Consider the following 15,462-nt stretch of genomic DNA (forward strand, 5'->3'; position numbering starts at 1 on the left):
CTCATCCATCCTGCACCAGAGCACTGAGGCAACTCGGCTCCTCTCTTCTCCCTCTCCAGTTGCAACAACTGAGTTCCCCAACGCTAATTTCTGCGCGCACAGAATTAGCGTGAGCAGGCCTCCGAAACCTTGCTCGCCTTGAGATCCTGCACGGGATAGGCGGGCAATCAGGTTTTTGGGTAACGCTTTAGCGTGACTGCTCAAAAATACTAAGGCTTTGCCCGATAGTACGACTACTTCCTGGTGGACGAGCCGAACGACTACGTCGACTACATTCTGGTGGCCGAACGACTACGTCGACTACATCTTGGTGACCGTTCGTGGGACTGCACTGCGAACTTCTTCCTGCACCGATTTAGTTCGACTACTTCGACTGAGGCCAACCGAGTAGATGTCTACTCCAGTTGGTAACAGCGCAGCCAATGCCTCCGGCAACGGCCCCGCTTTAGGGTACTCCCTGAAACTTTGGTTATTTATATTGTTTATGCTTATATGTGTGATAAGTATAAACATGTTCACATGTTTTATTTTACTCCTTAAAGTCATAGAAATATTACTAGTTTATACATTTAATTTTGGAATTAAAATATACCAAAAATTGCCTAGATTTCTAACACACTGCACGTCCACTCAAGCCGTGGCCGGCGTGCTCCGGTGCTCGTTGCTCGGCCGGCGGGGAGCTGAGGGGCGCTGGATTTAACGCGGCGAAAGAGGCTCGTGCAGAGGTGGCCGGTGACACCACTGTTCATCGCTCTCGGCGGAGGCGCCATCGTCCGTCGATCGAGCACGAGGGAGCTGTGCGGCGAAGGATCTCTTTCTTCCAACTCGCTTTCCGGCGACGGGCCATCATCCACGGGATTGATGACGACAACATGTACAAAAGCGACGGCGAAAGAGGCATGTGTGGAGAGCACGTAGCAGTATGCTGGAATACCACGTATTTTTGAATTCCATATTCATCAGGTCGATTGTTTTGTAGTGATGACAGACGACGTGAATAATTGTATTATATTTAACAAATTGAGTACTATATACTAAAGGGCCAGGAATCGGCGCGCTGCGGTTCGTTCTGGCCCCACATGGAGGCCGGCACTGTTCATCGGGCCCACGCGTACTGTTTAAGTGGGCCCCCGTGGGCCCGGGTACTGTTCATTGGGCCCGTGTATTGTTTAGTGGGCCCGCCTACTATTCAAGTGGGCCCCGCGTGGCCCGTGTACTATTTAGTTGGGCTCGTGTATAAAAAATATTTAATTATTTTTTATATAAAAAATAATATAATTTTGTATACTACGTTCACATATAGTAGCCCTACTGTTTGTATACTACTTAGTAGGGGCCCACACCATTTGGGACCCATGCACATTTAGTGTGCCCCACTTAATGGACCCACGGTACTATTAGATGCCTCTATCATTTGGAAAAAAACACCGATGGTGATTTCGTACAGAAAATATAAAATAAATTTAACTTTTCCTATATATAAAAATAATAACTTCCTACACCACGTTCATCTACGATCGCTCTAATACTTTTTATAGTTTATTTCCCATGCATAAATTCAAAAAATAGGATCAATTATTCTTTCATCACTAATTTTATACGTCAGTCTGTCAGCAATTTTTACTCACACCTAAAAGTCAATGGATTTCTAAGAAAAAAAATATATTGTGCTTACATGACTATTATGATAACATAAAATATCTAAATTTAATATTGGATTGAGTACAACAAAATATAAATTTATGTTTCATTAATTTTTTCAAGTTAATATCTTTCGAATAGACGCGCATCGCGCGTCAACCTGCCTAGTTATTTAAAATTCCGCATGTTGTTGTTAGTAGAAGGACAACAGTGCCTACTATATACTCCCTCTGTTTTATTTACATTTCGTATTAAATTTGTCCGGAAGCAAGTTTGACAAACTTTAACCAAATTTATAAAGAAAATAATAATATTTACATTATCAAATTTATTTTATTAAAATTTATCATAAAATATATGTTGATAGTGAATATATTGGATAGTATAGTTGTTGCTTGCTATATTTTTTATAGATTTGATCAGAGTAAAAAAAGGTTGATTCAGAACAAACCCAATAAGTTTCCGTTTTATGAAACGGATGAGCATGTGCAGTTATCATCTGACGTGTTCCCCGTCATTATTCAGGAGTCAATTCAGCCCCTCGTCTCGTTCCCCAGCACAGGGACAAGGGGCACGCTACACTGCCTTGCATGCCTGCCTGGCGTCTTGGCACTTTTCCGGGCCGGTGAAACGTGCCAATCGGTATGCAACAGCAGCGAGACGTACAGTGAGATGAAAAAGGAACGCACACTGGACGGCCGCCGTGCTGCCAGGTACTGACACGCCGGCCGGTAGGCATTCTGCGTGGCATGCCTTTCACGCTGGACCAACGAGAACGTAACAAACAATACGGATAAACGGATCGAAGCGTGTGCACGATTTTTAGCGACATGAAGAAGATACGGAGGGCTCTGATTTCTCACGTGCGAGATGTAGAGAGTTCAGGGTGGTGGCGTCACGTCGTCGTCCGTAGCTGTGACCTGTCGACTGTCGTCAAGGAGGTAAAAAAATGACCGCGAGACTCCCTTGCAGTACTTTACGGCTCGTACCGTCGGGCACCCGGGGACCGGTGGGGCTTGTGGGCTGAGAGCTCGCCGGACACGCGCGCAAGTCGCCCGTGGCGGCAGCGCAATCGACGGACGGGAAGAAGCCGGTGCCCGTACGGCGCCACCGCCAAACGTCAGTTCCGATCGTGGGAATGCAATAATTTTAAAAAAAACTAAGGTCTCCTTTGCTTTTTTTCAGTTTAAGTCACCATTCCTATCACATCAAATGTTTAAACACCAATTAAGAGTACTAAACATAGACTTATTATAAAATTAATTTTACAAGTCGTGACTTAATCACAAGACGAATCTATTAAATCTATTTAATCCATAATTTGATCACTAATTCCTACAGTATTCATTCGCTAATCGTGCAATAATTATATTTAATAGATTTGTCTAGACCCCTAATTGCAATTTATACAATTAGTTTTATATTAAGTTGGCATCCGAACATTCATCTAGTGCCCTTCTTACTCATCTTTAAAGCAGATCTCATAGCCCTCAACTAGTTTTAGGTAATGAATAGAGGTAAAGTGCTCGTAGAAAGACATGGCAATGGCAGATAAGTTAGTGACGGAGAGTCTTCCCAATAGAGGGAATTGACTAATACACTAGCACGAAGCAACGGATTGTCCAAATAAAAAGAGAAAATTTACTGTGCTTTCCTATTTGCCATCTTGAAAATTTACGTTCCTTGTTTGCCATTACGCCAAACTTGATTTCCCTTCTTGCTATTCCCGTCCATCTGTTAGGATAATAGAGTTAGAGACCACACGAAAGAACAATTTTACCCTCGGTGGAAACTCTGTTGTAAAGTTTAGCGTTTCCTTTCTTGCCATTTGCATATGTCAAATTTGGCTAAAGTTTCTTGTCTTGCCATTATCATGTGTCTCACTTCTTGATATAATTAAGAGTGCATGTAGAGCTGTTAAGATATGCACAATTATATTTTTTTCGCACAAGAATAATCATCAATAATTCATCTATAACACATCAAGTTCAAGAGACATGACCCCGACCAAGTAATATTATCTTATGGTCATTAAAAAAAATGTACATATCTAGAAAATTAAACATAAGTAATGAACATTCTAGAGTAAACTTGGATATCTAGATATATTGAACATTAAACATAAGTAATGAACATTCTAGAGATATTGAAATTAAACATAAGTAATGAACATTCTAGAGTAAACTTGGATATCTAGAAAGAATAGTAAAGATAAGATATTTTGTAATGAAATAGCTATAAATAGGCTAATATGTTTGTGATAGTAGAATCATCTTATTAATAAAAATAGGCTAATATGTTTGTGATAGTGTTTTGTAGACCATCCTGCTATGGGCACAAGTGAATCATGCCGACCTATTTGGTAGAGTCATGTAATGATATTTTCCAAACATTGAAGCAACATAATAACATGCCTATTTGGTAGAGTCATGTAATGATATTTTCCAATGTAGACATGTGTCTATCTCTAGTAATCTGAGTAATCTATTATATAAAAAAGATTTATTTGGTAAGGCTTACACAAAGGTTTTCGTGCTAACAGTCAGTAAAGTGCTTTTAGATTGCACAAGATTTTCTTTTGGTTTATCTATTGATCCTAGAGGATGGATAATTGGTCTAGTGATACTCTTTCATAGGTGGGGAAAGTCCACATCAATTACAGGTCAAAGCAGCAGATCATCTCAGATGAGTCACAGATGGTTGATTTAATAAAGAAAAAAAAGTGAAACTAAGTTGATTGTGGAGAAAGAATGCACCTTTAACATTCTTCGAGCCACTGGGAAGGGATACCCAACAATTGCAACAAGAGTTGTTGTGCGCAAGTTACATGACACCTTAATGGTTTGATCTATGGGCTTACATATCTAGCTGTGATGGCTTGCATATTCTTTGTATGTATAAGTATGGATCGAAGAATTGTGCTTTCGATAACTTATGTCTTTCTATCCCTGGACTTATATGATTGGGAATGCACTCAAAATATTTTCTTGAAACAGGAAAAGAACCTCCAACCCAAAATTTATCTGATGTTGATTGTAAGATAATTTAAGACTTTTGGTTATTACTGCCTCCTGGTAGAGTGTCAATGGAGATACGTAAAATGATATAGCATAGGTTTTGCCGGGATATCCACAGTAAATACAAATGTGGTAATATTGAGGTGTACTTAACCAAGAAAATTATATCAGCTCAACAAGAAGAGGGATCACTAGTAGCCCAAAGGCAAGCGGAGATCGAGGCCGAGGTGGCAAGACAGAGGTGGAGGTGGAGGCGGAGGCGGCAGAGACAGAGTCCAAGGTGGAGGCGGCAGAAACAGAGCTAGAGACAAAGTTAGTAGGGGTAGAGGCAGAGGCATAAGCGTTAAGGTTAGAGTCAAAGCAGATATATTCAGGTGGGAGTCAGACTCAAATTGAACGCTTATCAAGCTGCAATGCTTAAAAAGATGCCTCAACAGATGATGAGTGAAGTTTCCTAATGCACAATGCACAACAAATTCACACTTCTCCAAAAAGACCTTGTGTAGATGGAGAACTGATGTTATTTGTGAATGTTACTATTGTACTGGTCACGGACCCCTTATATTTGTAGTTGCAACTTGTGGAGGAGAGAGAATTGAGACTCTTGTTCCTTAAGTTTGGAGAGCACTATTCCAGTGGATAACATTTAATTTCTGATACCTAAATTCCCTCACCATTGCTTGCAACCAGGTTTCACCAGCATGATTGTAGTTCTCCATAAAAGTTGGACCGAAGATGTCTCTGTCCTAGAAAATATTCATCTTTGCACCCATCAGTAGTTTGTATGAGTGTGGATAGGAATAAGAAAAGTAATGCTCAATGAGAGTGTTAAATCAATACTTACGCTTCTCTTGAAGTAAATGAGCATACTCTATTTTCTTGATGTGGATAAAGTGCATTTAACTTGGGAAGAATTAGTTACAAGCATGTTTAGAAGATCAGCGTGGTAATTTGGTTTGATATGGCTAGATTAGCATAATTTGGAATAACTCACCCTCCGAGGAGGCTCTGAGAACTCAACTCTGTTGACACAAAATCAGCACACTGGAATCTGAGAGCACTGTTTGCCAAGTCTCAGAATGCAAATCAAGCGTGCCAGTCAATTTGACCTGTAAATTGACAAAGAAACAGCAAACCGTCAAATTCAAGAGTGTATCGGCTGGATTTTTGAATCACTCTTACGCGGGGTATCGGGAAAACTCTGCTGATACAGAAGGCGACAAAAGATCATATAAGATGAACGTGTAATAAAAGTGATCTACTACGGATCGGCAATGAGCTGCCGATGCTGATGAATAGCCAGACGGCTAGATCTGAAAGCGATCTACTACGGATCTGGACAAAGCTAAGCTTATGATTCAATCTATTCGGCTCTACAGGATTTATCGTGATAAATAAGGAGCTTACAGCCGATTAAACAGATCACTAAGCCGGGTAATTGGTGAATTAATCTAAACGAGAAAACAGCGATGCGCCCGAGATCAAAGCTTAGATAAATTCGATAAATTTTGAATAGATCTGAACGAAGCGACAGCGATGCGCCTGGAAGCTAAAACTCAGATTTACTCGATAAATGAAAACTTACCAGCAAACCAAGTCGCTCAAATGTGAGACGTCCTTGATCAGCTTGAAAGAGCTCGTAGAAAGAAAAAAGATGGCGAAGCCGCCGACGAGAAAGTAAATTGCAAGTAGTAAAGTTTTGTTTATTGGATGTGTATCAATTTGCTACAGTGACCGGGGGTTCATATTTATACCCCACGCTAACACAATCCTGGCTGATTACGGCAAAACATGATCTATTCTAAGGAATAAAAATGACTTCTAAAAATAAGATAACTCTTGCCAAACCGAAGCCAAAATATCTGGTCAACTTCCTCCCCTTCGGTCAGCAAGATCTTTGACCGTGGCGCACGATCACCCTTCCAAATACACCAATCGTACGGCGCAGAACCTTTTCTCCTTTGCAACACTCTTCCTTGACACGTGCCAAAATTTGATGTCAACAAACTCCAAATTTGATTTCATTGATAGGTGCCGGCCTCCCTAAATAGAGCCGGATGAAACAAACTCCTAAATAATCTCGCTAAAAATAAGCAACCAACTAATCTTAGCTAACTGACTCCAAAACCAACTAGCAATATATTGCAAACATCCTAACAACCGTGATCTAGTCACACGTTTCCGGCTGTGACCCCGGCCTTCTTCTTCTTGTGACGCTCGTAGGTGCACCCAATGAAGGCGTCCACAACATGGTTACATTGGTTACATCTGCATCTCTGCATTTGTCCTACTCAACAATGGCTTGAGGTGTGTATGAAAACTATGCATTGTGAAGGATTTCTCGAATGTGATTCTGAAGATGTGTGGGACCGCGAAAGGCCGGGTGGTTGAGATGGCTAACCCAGCCCGGTAGCGTCGCGCTCCCAGCAGATCCTGAGTTCGAATCTCATCAGAAGCGAATTTCAGGCTGCTGGGAGAAAAAAAACCCCTCGCTGTGCTCGCCGCAAGGCTTGGTCCTCTCAGACATGGGCCAGGGTTCGGGGGGTTTCTCTACCCGGTTATCCGGTTAGGCTTTCTCTTAATGAAAAAACGGTGGGGTCCGTTTCACACCCCCGGTAGAGTTTAAGATGTGTGGGACCCAAGGGGTGAAAGAAATTTCTCCAAAATGGTGCCATTGTATCAATGTCATGTCTTCGGGTTTCATGTGACAGTAAGGTTCAGAATTGCTTGTAAGGATTTTTCTGAAAATCTCATGGAGATGAAAATTTTATGATACGGTCCCTGCCAAGAGGATTGGATCATCAGGAACTAACAGGGATGAAGGATGACAGCGATCAAAAGGTAGAAGATTAAAAAGTTGAGAAGGGTGACTTGATATCTAGAAAAAGCAACTCCCATCACAGAGCAAAGAGAAGGTTGAGCAACAACATGACAAAAGCTCCATCAAAATAGCTCAAAAGGCAGTAAAACTTGGTCGCTATGAGAAATGTAGATCAAAGACAAAGGGACATTGGATTCTGAAAACAAATAAGAATTGGGCCTTATTCTTTTGGTCAGAATATAAATAAACTGGTACAAGCCTTTGCCAAAAACTTACGAACGAAAAAGCCCTGGAGGTTGGTGGAGCTTTAAAATCAAGTAGGGCTGGTGAGCATGCTTGTAATTCAACATAAACTCAACACCGTTGGGTTTTTTTAAGTAGCAATAGTTTTAAAATTGATACATAGTTGCAAACTTTATAAGAAGATGCTGTAAGTAGAAATAAATCACTTTCTAACACTTGCAGTCTAAAAGAAAGGATGGGAATAACTTATAGTAATTTGTTAGGAGGCAGGCCAGAGGGTGTCCTTCCGGATAACACAGGAATGGATGTGCCACCAACTAATGTGGTTAATCATCGAAGGGTTTTTTTTTGAAACATTATCACATTAAGAAGGTTGAGATGCCTATCTGAATTCTTAGTTGCCAGTTTAGATTTTAGTTGGCATTTTTTTCTCTGATTTCCAGGGAGTGGCTGAGGTGGAATCTTATAGGCATCATATGGAGGGGGGAAACTGTCATTTTTGCTATTTCCTAGGCATTGATTGAAGTGCAAGAAAGATGGTTTCTAGTGGTGCTTACCATTTTCTAACTGATTGGTTACAAACTAGATTATTGTAGGTTAGAATGGCAAAATTTGCAATTTTCCACTGATTAGTAATGAGCTTCTTTGCTCATGCGTTCTGCGTCACCACCAGAACGATCTCTAGTTCGTTCACGTGATGAGTAGGGCAGCCGGTTGCGAGACTTCCTCGCGTGAAATGATTTGCGTTTCTTTCAGGGGCCCGGGGCATGTTCATATATTGTGCCAAATGAGTCAGAAGCGCCGGGCGGACGGTTCGGAGAGCGCATTGGTCGCCAGCGGACCAACCTTATCACAAGCAATCCTGACGAGCATCCTCGCGCCACGGCAATGCACAGGGTGTGTACGAGCCACCCACGCGGTGCCCGTGCTCGATCTGTGCCGGCGAAACCCCCCACTGGCCCCGGCAGTGAAACGCACAACGCACCCGCGTGGCGTGGCAGAGGACCCCGGCCCGGACGCGTACCAGGCGATCAGTCGAGCACATGCTGCGCGTGCCAATACTTTTTTCGATAAAAAGAGTGCTTTATTATTTATTAGGGTGTGTTTAGTTGGTGAGATGCAAATGTTTGGGTGTCACATCGAATATTTGACCAGATGTCGGGAGAGATTTTTAGACACTAATTAAAAAACTAATTTCAGAACTCACCTGTAAACCGCGAGAAATCTACTGAGGTCTTTGACCACGTCATTAGCACGTGTGGGTTACTGTATCACTTATGGCTAATCATGCACTAATTATGCTCAAAAGATTCGTCTCGTCGTGTACATCCAAACTGTGCAATTAGTTTTATTTTTTAACTACATTTAATACTCCATGCATATGTCCAAAGGGGGAGGCAAAAATTTTTAGGAACTAAACGGGGTAGAAACATGGTTACAATCAGCGTTGATGAGGTTCACGGCACACGCTGATCTAACCATACCGATGAACGAGTATTACGCCTAGACGAGATGGGATCGCAACGAGATGATCGTGACCGTGACGAATGCTGATCGACCGCGTTCGGCACGACGTTCGCGTCATGGCCGCGGAACACGACAAGGTTTAGACGTTGGGCGCGTATACGTACGTACTCCATATACCAACACACGCACCGGCCAACTCGACACGTCCAGAGCTTTTGGAGGTGGAGCCCAGCTCATCCCCAAAGTGTGGGCGAGGATCGAGCCACGCATGCGTGTGGCGCCTCCTTGGCCGCTGCGCGTCAGCTCATCATCCCAGCGAGGCACCAACTACTACAGGTTTCTTCTTTTTTTTTTTCTCGTACCAGTGCTATAGATTTCTTGAGAGTGCAGGTTTGCAAAGTTATTTGACCAAAGAGTTCAAGACTCAAGAAACGCGGCTGTACTTGCAAGAAAACGAGCGCCGGTCATGTGGGACACATGGCTAGAGCGCGAAGCTTGCTTCCGGGCGGGGGAAAGAGAGAGGCCCTGGAAGCATCCGTGATCGATCCATGGCCTGACTCTCTGTTTAACACGCCAAAGAGGCAAAGATCATGAGCAAGAAGATTTGGTTTTCCTTGGTAACTGAAGGGAAGCAATTCTGCTTCCCAAGATCAGCAGTAACTGCAATCGAGAGCGCAAGAAAAGTAGAAAACACACTGAACAAGAAGCAGGTACCGAACCCGTAGCAGGTCACTTCAGCACTCGCTTCTCACGACAAGTTCGGACAGAGTTGTGGCACTTTGGCAGACTGATTTGTAAATTCACCCTTTGTGAGGAAAAAATGCGTCCATAGCACAAATATGGGTAAGGAAATATAAAGAACGGGATTATTTTTTAAGAAAAGCATACACACTTTGGAAAAGTCAACCGTTTGAACGCAATTTGCAAAAGCAAACTAGTCTAATGGCATTAGAGGCCGTCACATATACGCGCTTTTAGGTAAAGTGAACAATATTTAAGTGGCCCCCAAGGCGCATGCATGCCTTCTAACCTAACAGATGATGCTATTGCAGTATTGCTCATGTGCAAGGTACCCACCCAAATCAGCTACAAATCAGCTGCGAAAGGGATCGAGTGGTTGCTCCGTTGTCATCTGCCATCAGTGCAACACGCATGTCTCCAACCTAGGGTTCAAAACGAAGAAACTTTTCTTTTTAGAACTTTGGTTTAAATAAACATACAACTACATGATAACTGACGTTAGAAATACTTCTAAGCTTAGGTAGGAGATAAGATGATCCTAGGCACTCAAACACAAATTAAAACCTACATAAAGAATTACAAACGCTCCAATCAAACAGGAGATAACCGGATAACACGTGCACAGAAGACAACTATTTCACCAAACAGACAGGAATATTGATAGCTCAGCAATAGCAAATACCAAACGATGGGTTAATGATTTATTCCTTCAAATTTCGATCCAGGCCGCTGTCAGAAACTGGTCCACAGGAGAAGCAGTGTCAGGCACATCCTACATGCCTACTGGCAAACAAGAAAAGGCCCACCACAAAACAGGTACAGGCGGAAGCAGCATATGCCTTGGCCAACCATCAGTGATCAGTCGATATTTTTCACCGAGTAGTGCTTGACTAGTACGATAAGCAAGCAAATCATGGCAGCATGAGGTGATCAAGGGTTGATTAATGCAAATACAAACACGAGTTAGTGGAACTAAAGAGATCGCATTGCACGGCCAACTAATCAGATGTATGCGGGGAATAATGAAGCTCACCCACATTCATAGGCCCTGTTTGGAGAACTATCACAGAGTTTTTTTTGGGGCTATTCTTTAGCCCATAGAAATAGCCCTCCACCAAAATAACCCTTGAGCTATTTGGATCCAAAGGTTATTTGACATTTAATGCACTTTTCTAATCATTGGAACCCCATTATCTCTCTTGTTGCAGTGGACCCCACTCAAAATAACCCAAATACCACCTCTTAGGGGGATAGTTTTTGAGGGTTTGTTATTTCCAAATAGCCACAAGATAACCCACCTGTTTGGCTTTCTATAGAGTTATTTGATGAAGGGATAAAAAATAACTCATGGATCCAAATAGGACCATAGTACTGAAATAATTTTGTGTGCCAAAAAGAAGAGCCCAGAACAAGTTGCTCAATCGCACCATAGTTTAAACAATCACAATTCCAATCCCAAGCATTTTGTGTGCACTCCAGCCAGTTGCATAAGCTAAACTTTTCGATGGTCCAATCAAATGATAAATCCAACCACAAGTGTGGTATTCAATCAATTCCAACGAGTGGAATCAGTATGGTATGATATTACGATGCATGCTATGGGAAAAGATGACCATAGAGACTGAAATACTTCAAGAAAGTGAAATTTTGTTGCTAAGTTTGAAAGATATAAACAGCATTTACCATACTAGAATAAGTACACATTAGTTTTCTTTACATCAGCTCATAAGTAAAGCCAATGCAAGTTAGATAACAAAAGAAATTTCCTCCTGTTCATACACTTTAAATCCATACTTAAGCCACCATGGAAGCATCAATACCACCAAATGTCAATACAAATGGTTCCATTAATTGTGCTTTTATGCTTATTGCAGGGAATATATTGATGGTTCCATTCAAAGCATAGGTATTTCAACACAAGAAACCTATGATCATTGAGAATTTGGTATCTTTTCGAGACCAAGGCTCGAACCCATTTTTCATTCATCAACGGGAAATACTAGATGTTTGATACAAGAAAGCTATGATCATCAAGAATTTGATATGCTAAACCATAGGAAACAACACTCTGATATGTAATGGATATGGTTATCCTATAGGGGGAAAGTCAAATAGTATAACTAAGAATGGCGAGATCGAAGATTCACATTCAAAGAAACCTTCCTAAAATCGTAAAATTTGCAGGCCTCACTCATGAGACTGTTGCATGTTAATTTTAAACCCAAAGTGATTTTCGGGAGAATGCCACATAATGCTTGCACATCTGGCATTGCTCTATGAGAAGGGCCTTCAGAACTGACACCATAGTGTGCTGCAAGTGCCTTCAAGTTTATTAGACCTATATTTCCTGCAAGAGAAAAGAAAAATCTGCTTAACTTCTTTAGATATACCATAAAAGGCAAACAAAACAAAAATATGTGATCAACATTCCACATGCACCGTTGAAATAATAGCACCAAATGTGATCAACAGAGTTGTGGTACTGAATTCATACACATCACAACAGAAATACTTTCAATCTAATATTATGTGCAAATAGAAAGAGGTTGTAGTCTTTAAAAGACCCAAACAGTGCCAAAAAAAGAACTGCTTAAATTGTCTTAACAGGTGCTAGCAAATATTATATGGTCAAAGAGGTATGTTACAGTGAGCGACAACATACCATCTGATTTCTTCAATTTCCTTGCTAAACAAAGACTGTCAACAAACAGCCAATCTGCAGGAACTTGCGCTGAACAACGTTCGAACTCTTGCATAACGAAAGGGACGTCAAATTTTTTTGCATTGTGAGCAACCCATAGAACTGGCTTGCCAGGAGCTTGGCGACTTTGAAGTTTGAACATATGCTAGTAATATTGGAAGTACATCGCCGAACCTATGGTGATCAAATTTAAAAACACGTATGGGTAAGCAAAATATTGAGTCAGCTGTTAATGAACAGAAAACACATTTAATAAAAATTTTCATTACAATGGCTTTAAACCTTCTTTTGCACAGAGAGTCAGCAAATAACCTCTTTTAATAAAAACCTTTACTAGCTTGGATCTTTGCCAAAAGGAAAAAAAATTGAACGATCAAACTTACTTTCTCACAGAACTAGCTACATATTACTGTCTGTGTTGACAGTCATGTTTAGGAATGAAGAAATTGGGACTTGGGAGTATATCTCCTAAGGCCAATGCGTGGTGATATCTTAACAATTGGACAAAACATGCTTCTGATGAGCTAACTACACTTCACTAACAAAAATATATCAAGGAAACTTACAGAAGATGAATACTTTACAAAAATCTACCAACTCTTTACAACAAATCTAGATCATGACACGATCATTAACACAATAGAGCTACCAAGAACACAAGCCACATAATAGTTAATAATTAAACTTGCCTCCATGTGGCAACAACAATTTGCATTAGTTGTAAATAACAAGATACATTTCCTTTAACAGGATGCAGTCAAGATACTGGGCAGTTATGCTCTCCAGTAGAGGTAGAGGATGATGACTTTACCTAATAAAGAATAATGATGCTGAAAGAATAGTACATCCTATAAACTAAACCACACCAAAACTACATATGACATCTCGCTGAAAGAAAGTGAATAGTTGATAACTTTATTGGTAGTTAATTATTTTCTGAAACAAACAGCCTTTTTGTGATTTCATGATGACCTGAACGAGCTGTTAAGTTCAGAGAATAACACCGGAATTGATGTTCACTAGTCATTTTACATTTATCTTCAAATATCAGCGTCTATACACACAGCGTTCTAAACTAATGTGAATTCATGTGACCACAGGGGGAGCGGGGGGTTGGGTCAAGAATAGCATAGATGTAGGGAAGAGCAATACACCTTGGAACATCAGGCCTGCATACCAATTCAGTGGTAATCTTGTTGGCTTCTGCAGCATATTTGGGAACATTCCGTTCAGGATTAATGAGAGTCTCAAATGTGCAATTTTCTCCTCCAGAAAGGTCGCGGAGTGCAAACTCAATGATTCTATGATCCGCATGGAGAAAACCAGTAGTCTCAATATCGAAGACGAGAATAGTTGCAGGTTGGTCACGTTCAGAAGTTTGTTGAAGCCACAGCGGCGAAATTGCAGGAATACATGAAGCTGAGTGAGTTTTGTGCAAACTAGCTGTCTCTGTAAGCTTCGTTGTGAAATGTCGCTTCTCATAGCTTCCAGGCTGAAGCAATTTCTCATATGAAAATCCAGTATGTTGCTTGAGAAACCTAACTGGACAGCTGCTCCATATGTTGTTCCTCAGCAGATTGAAGCGAAGAACCAGTGACATTTTGCAAGAGATGTGTACTTTGAATCAACACACAAAATGGTTATCCTTTGGCTTAGGTGAACCACATCACACCTGTACCTGTATATGCAAGGATATCAATTCATAGTTCCTAGTGAAATCATCACAGATATTAGAGTACGGAAATGGTAAAAGACTTGGATTAAAACTCAACCAAATAATTTTTGCACTGACCGGAAGGAACATTTGAAGTCTGAACCTCTGATGATCTGAAGTTATAGGATTAGAATGAGTCAATTGATCCAGATCAAGGTATTCATAACATAATCAAGAAGTTCATTTCTAGTGATCAAATGAAAAGTATATCTAGATATCGCTAAGCTTGTAATTGAATGCGGAATAGCTTTAATTCATTACCAGCCAGACTATAAGAGATCCAAAAGTAGCACTCAGGGCATCAAATCTAGAGACCTCTGTAGCATTACGAAATTACTACACAGCAAACGCCACCCACATATCCAATCTAGCATCCTCTACTTTAAGCACGTATATATCTCCTAAAAAGTGGTGATCTTGCCTAAAGTTTTTTTTTTTTTGGCAGCAAGCGTCACTCCTGGAATGACTTTAGAGTCTGGATGCATAGCTTATAACATCCAGCATCATGTTTCAGTTACCCTTCAGAACCAAGAACCCCTTCTCATGACTAGAATCCTCCAAATCTGAAATCTGGTCACACCTATTTCCCCCAAATACGCGCACCAGTGCATCCACAACCCAACAGAGGAGAGGAGGCCGAGGCGCTTACCAGTTAGGACACGCCCATCGCGGAGGCCGCGCCCCCGTCCACCGTAGTCGTCGCCGGCGGCCGGCGGCGGCGGGGGAGGGGTTCGGTTGGGCGAGGGTTTCCGGTGGAGGGTGTGGCGGCAACCGTACGCCGGGTGGCCGGGTTGGGAAATGGGAGACTGGGGAATGGGGGTGTGCTAGTGTGCTACTGTAAAGTGGGCCACAGTTGCAGTGCGTGGTGGGCCCGGTTCGATGCCGCCGCCGCCGGCGTCGTGCAACGCGCGATGCTGCAAATCCAAATTGCAATTGCACAAACGGAAGGCAGATTTTGAGTTGGGAGGCCTGGAGACAGAACGCAACCGCTCCAGTTCTTCAAAAAAAAAAAACGCAACCGATCCTACTGAAGGCAGATTTCAAACCTGCTACCAGCAGATTAGATTTTGTAATCCACCTCAACTGCTTTAGCACCTCAGTTTTTTTTTTTTGAGAT

At 41.6% G+C, this 15,462-nt stretch overlaps 1 pseudogene; it reads right to left on the reverse strand.

Annotated features, from left to right (window-relative positions):
- Positions 1-11,759: 11,759 nt before the first annotated feature.
- On the reverse strand, positions 11,760-15,247 carry LOC120682614 (annotated as a pseudogene).
- Between the last annotated feature and the right edge of the window lie 215 nt (positions 15,248-15,462).

This window comes from Panicum virgatum, chromosome 7N, assembly GCF_016808335.1.
Source record: "Panicum virgatum strain AP13 chromosome 7N, P.virgatum_v5, whole genome shotgun sequence".
Lineage (NCBI taxonomy): Eukaryota > Viridiplantae > Streptophyta > Magnoliopsida > Poales > Poaceae > Panicum > Panicum virgatum.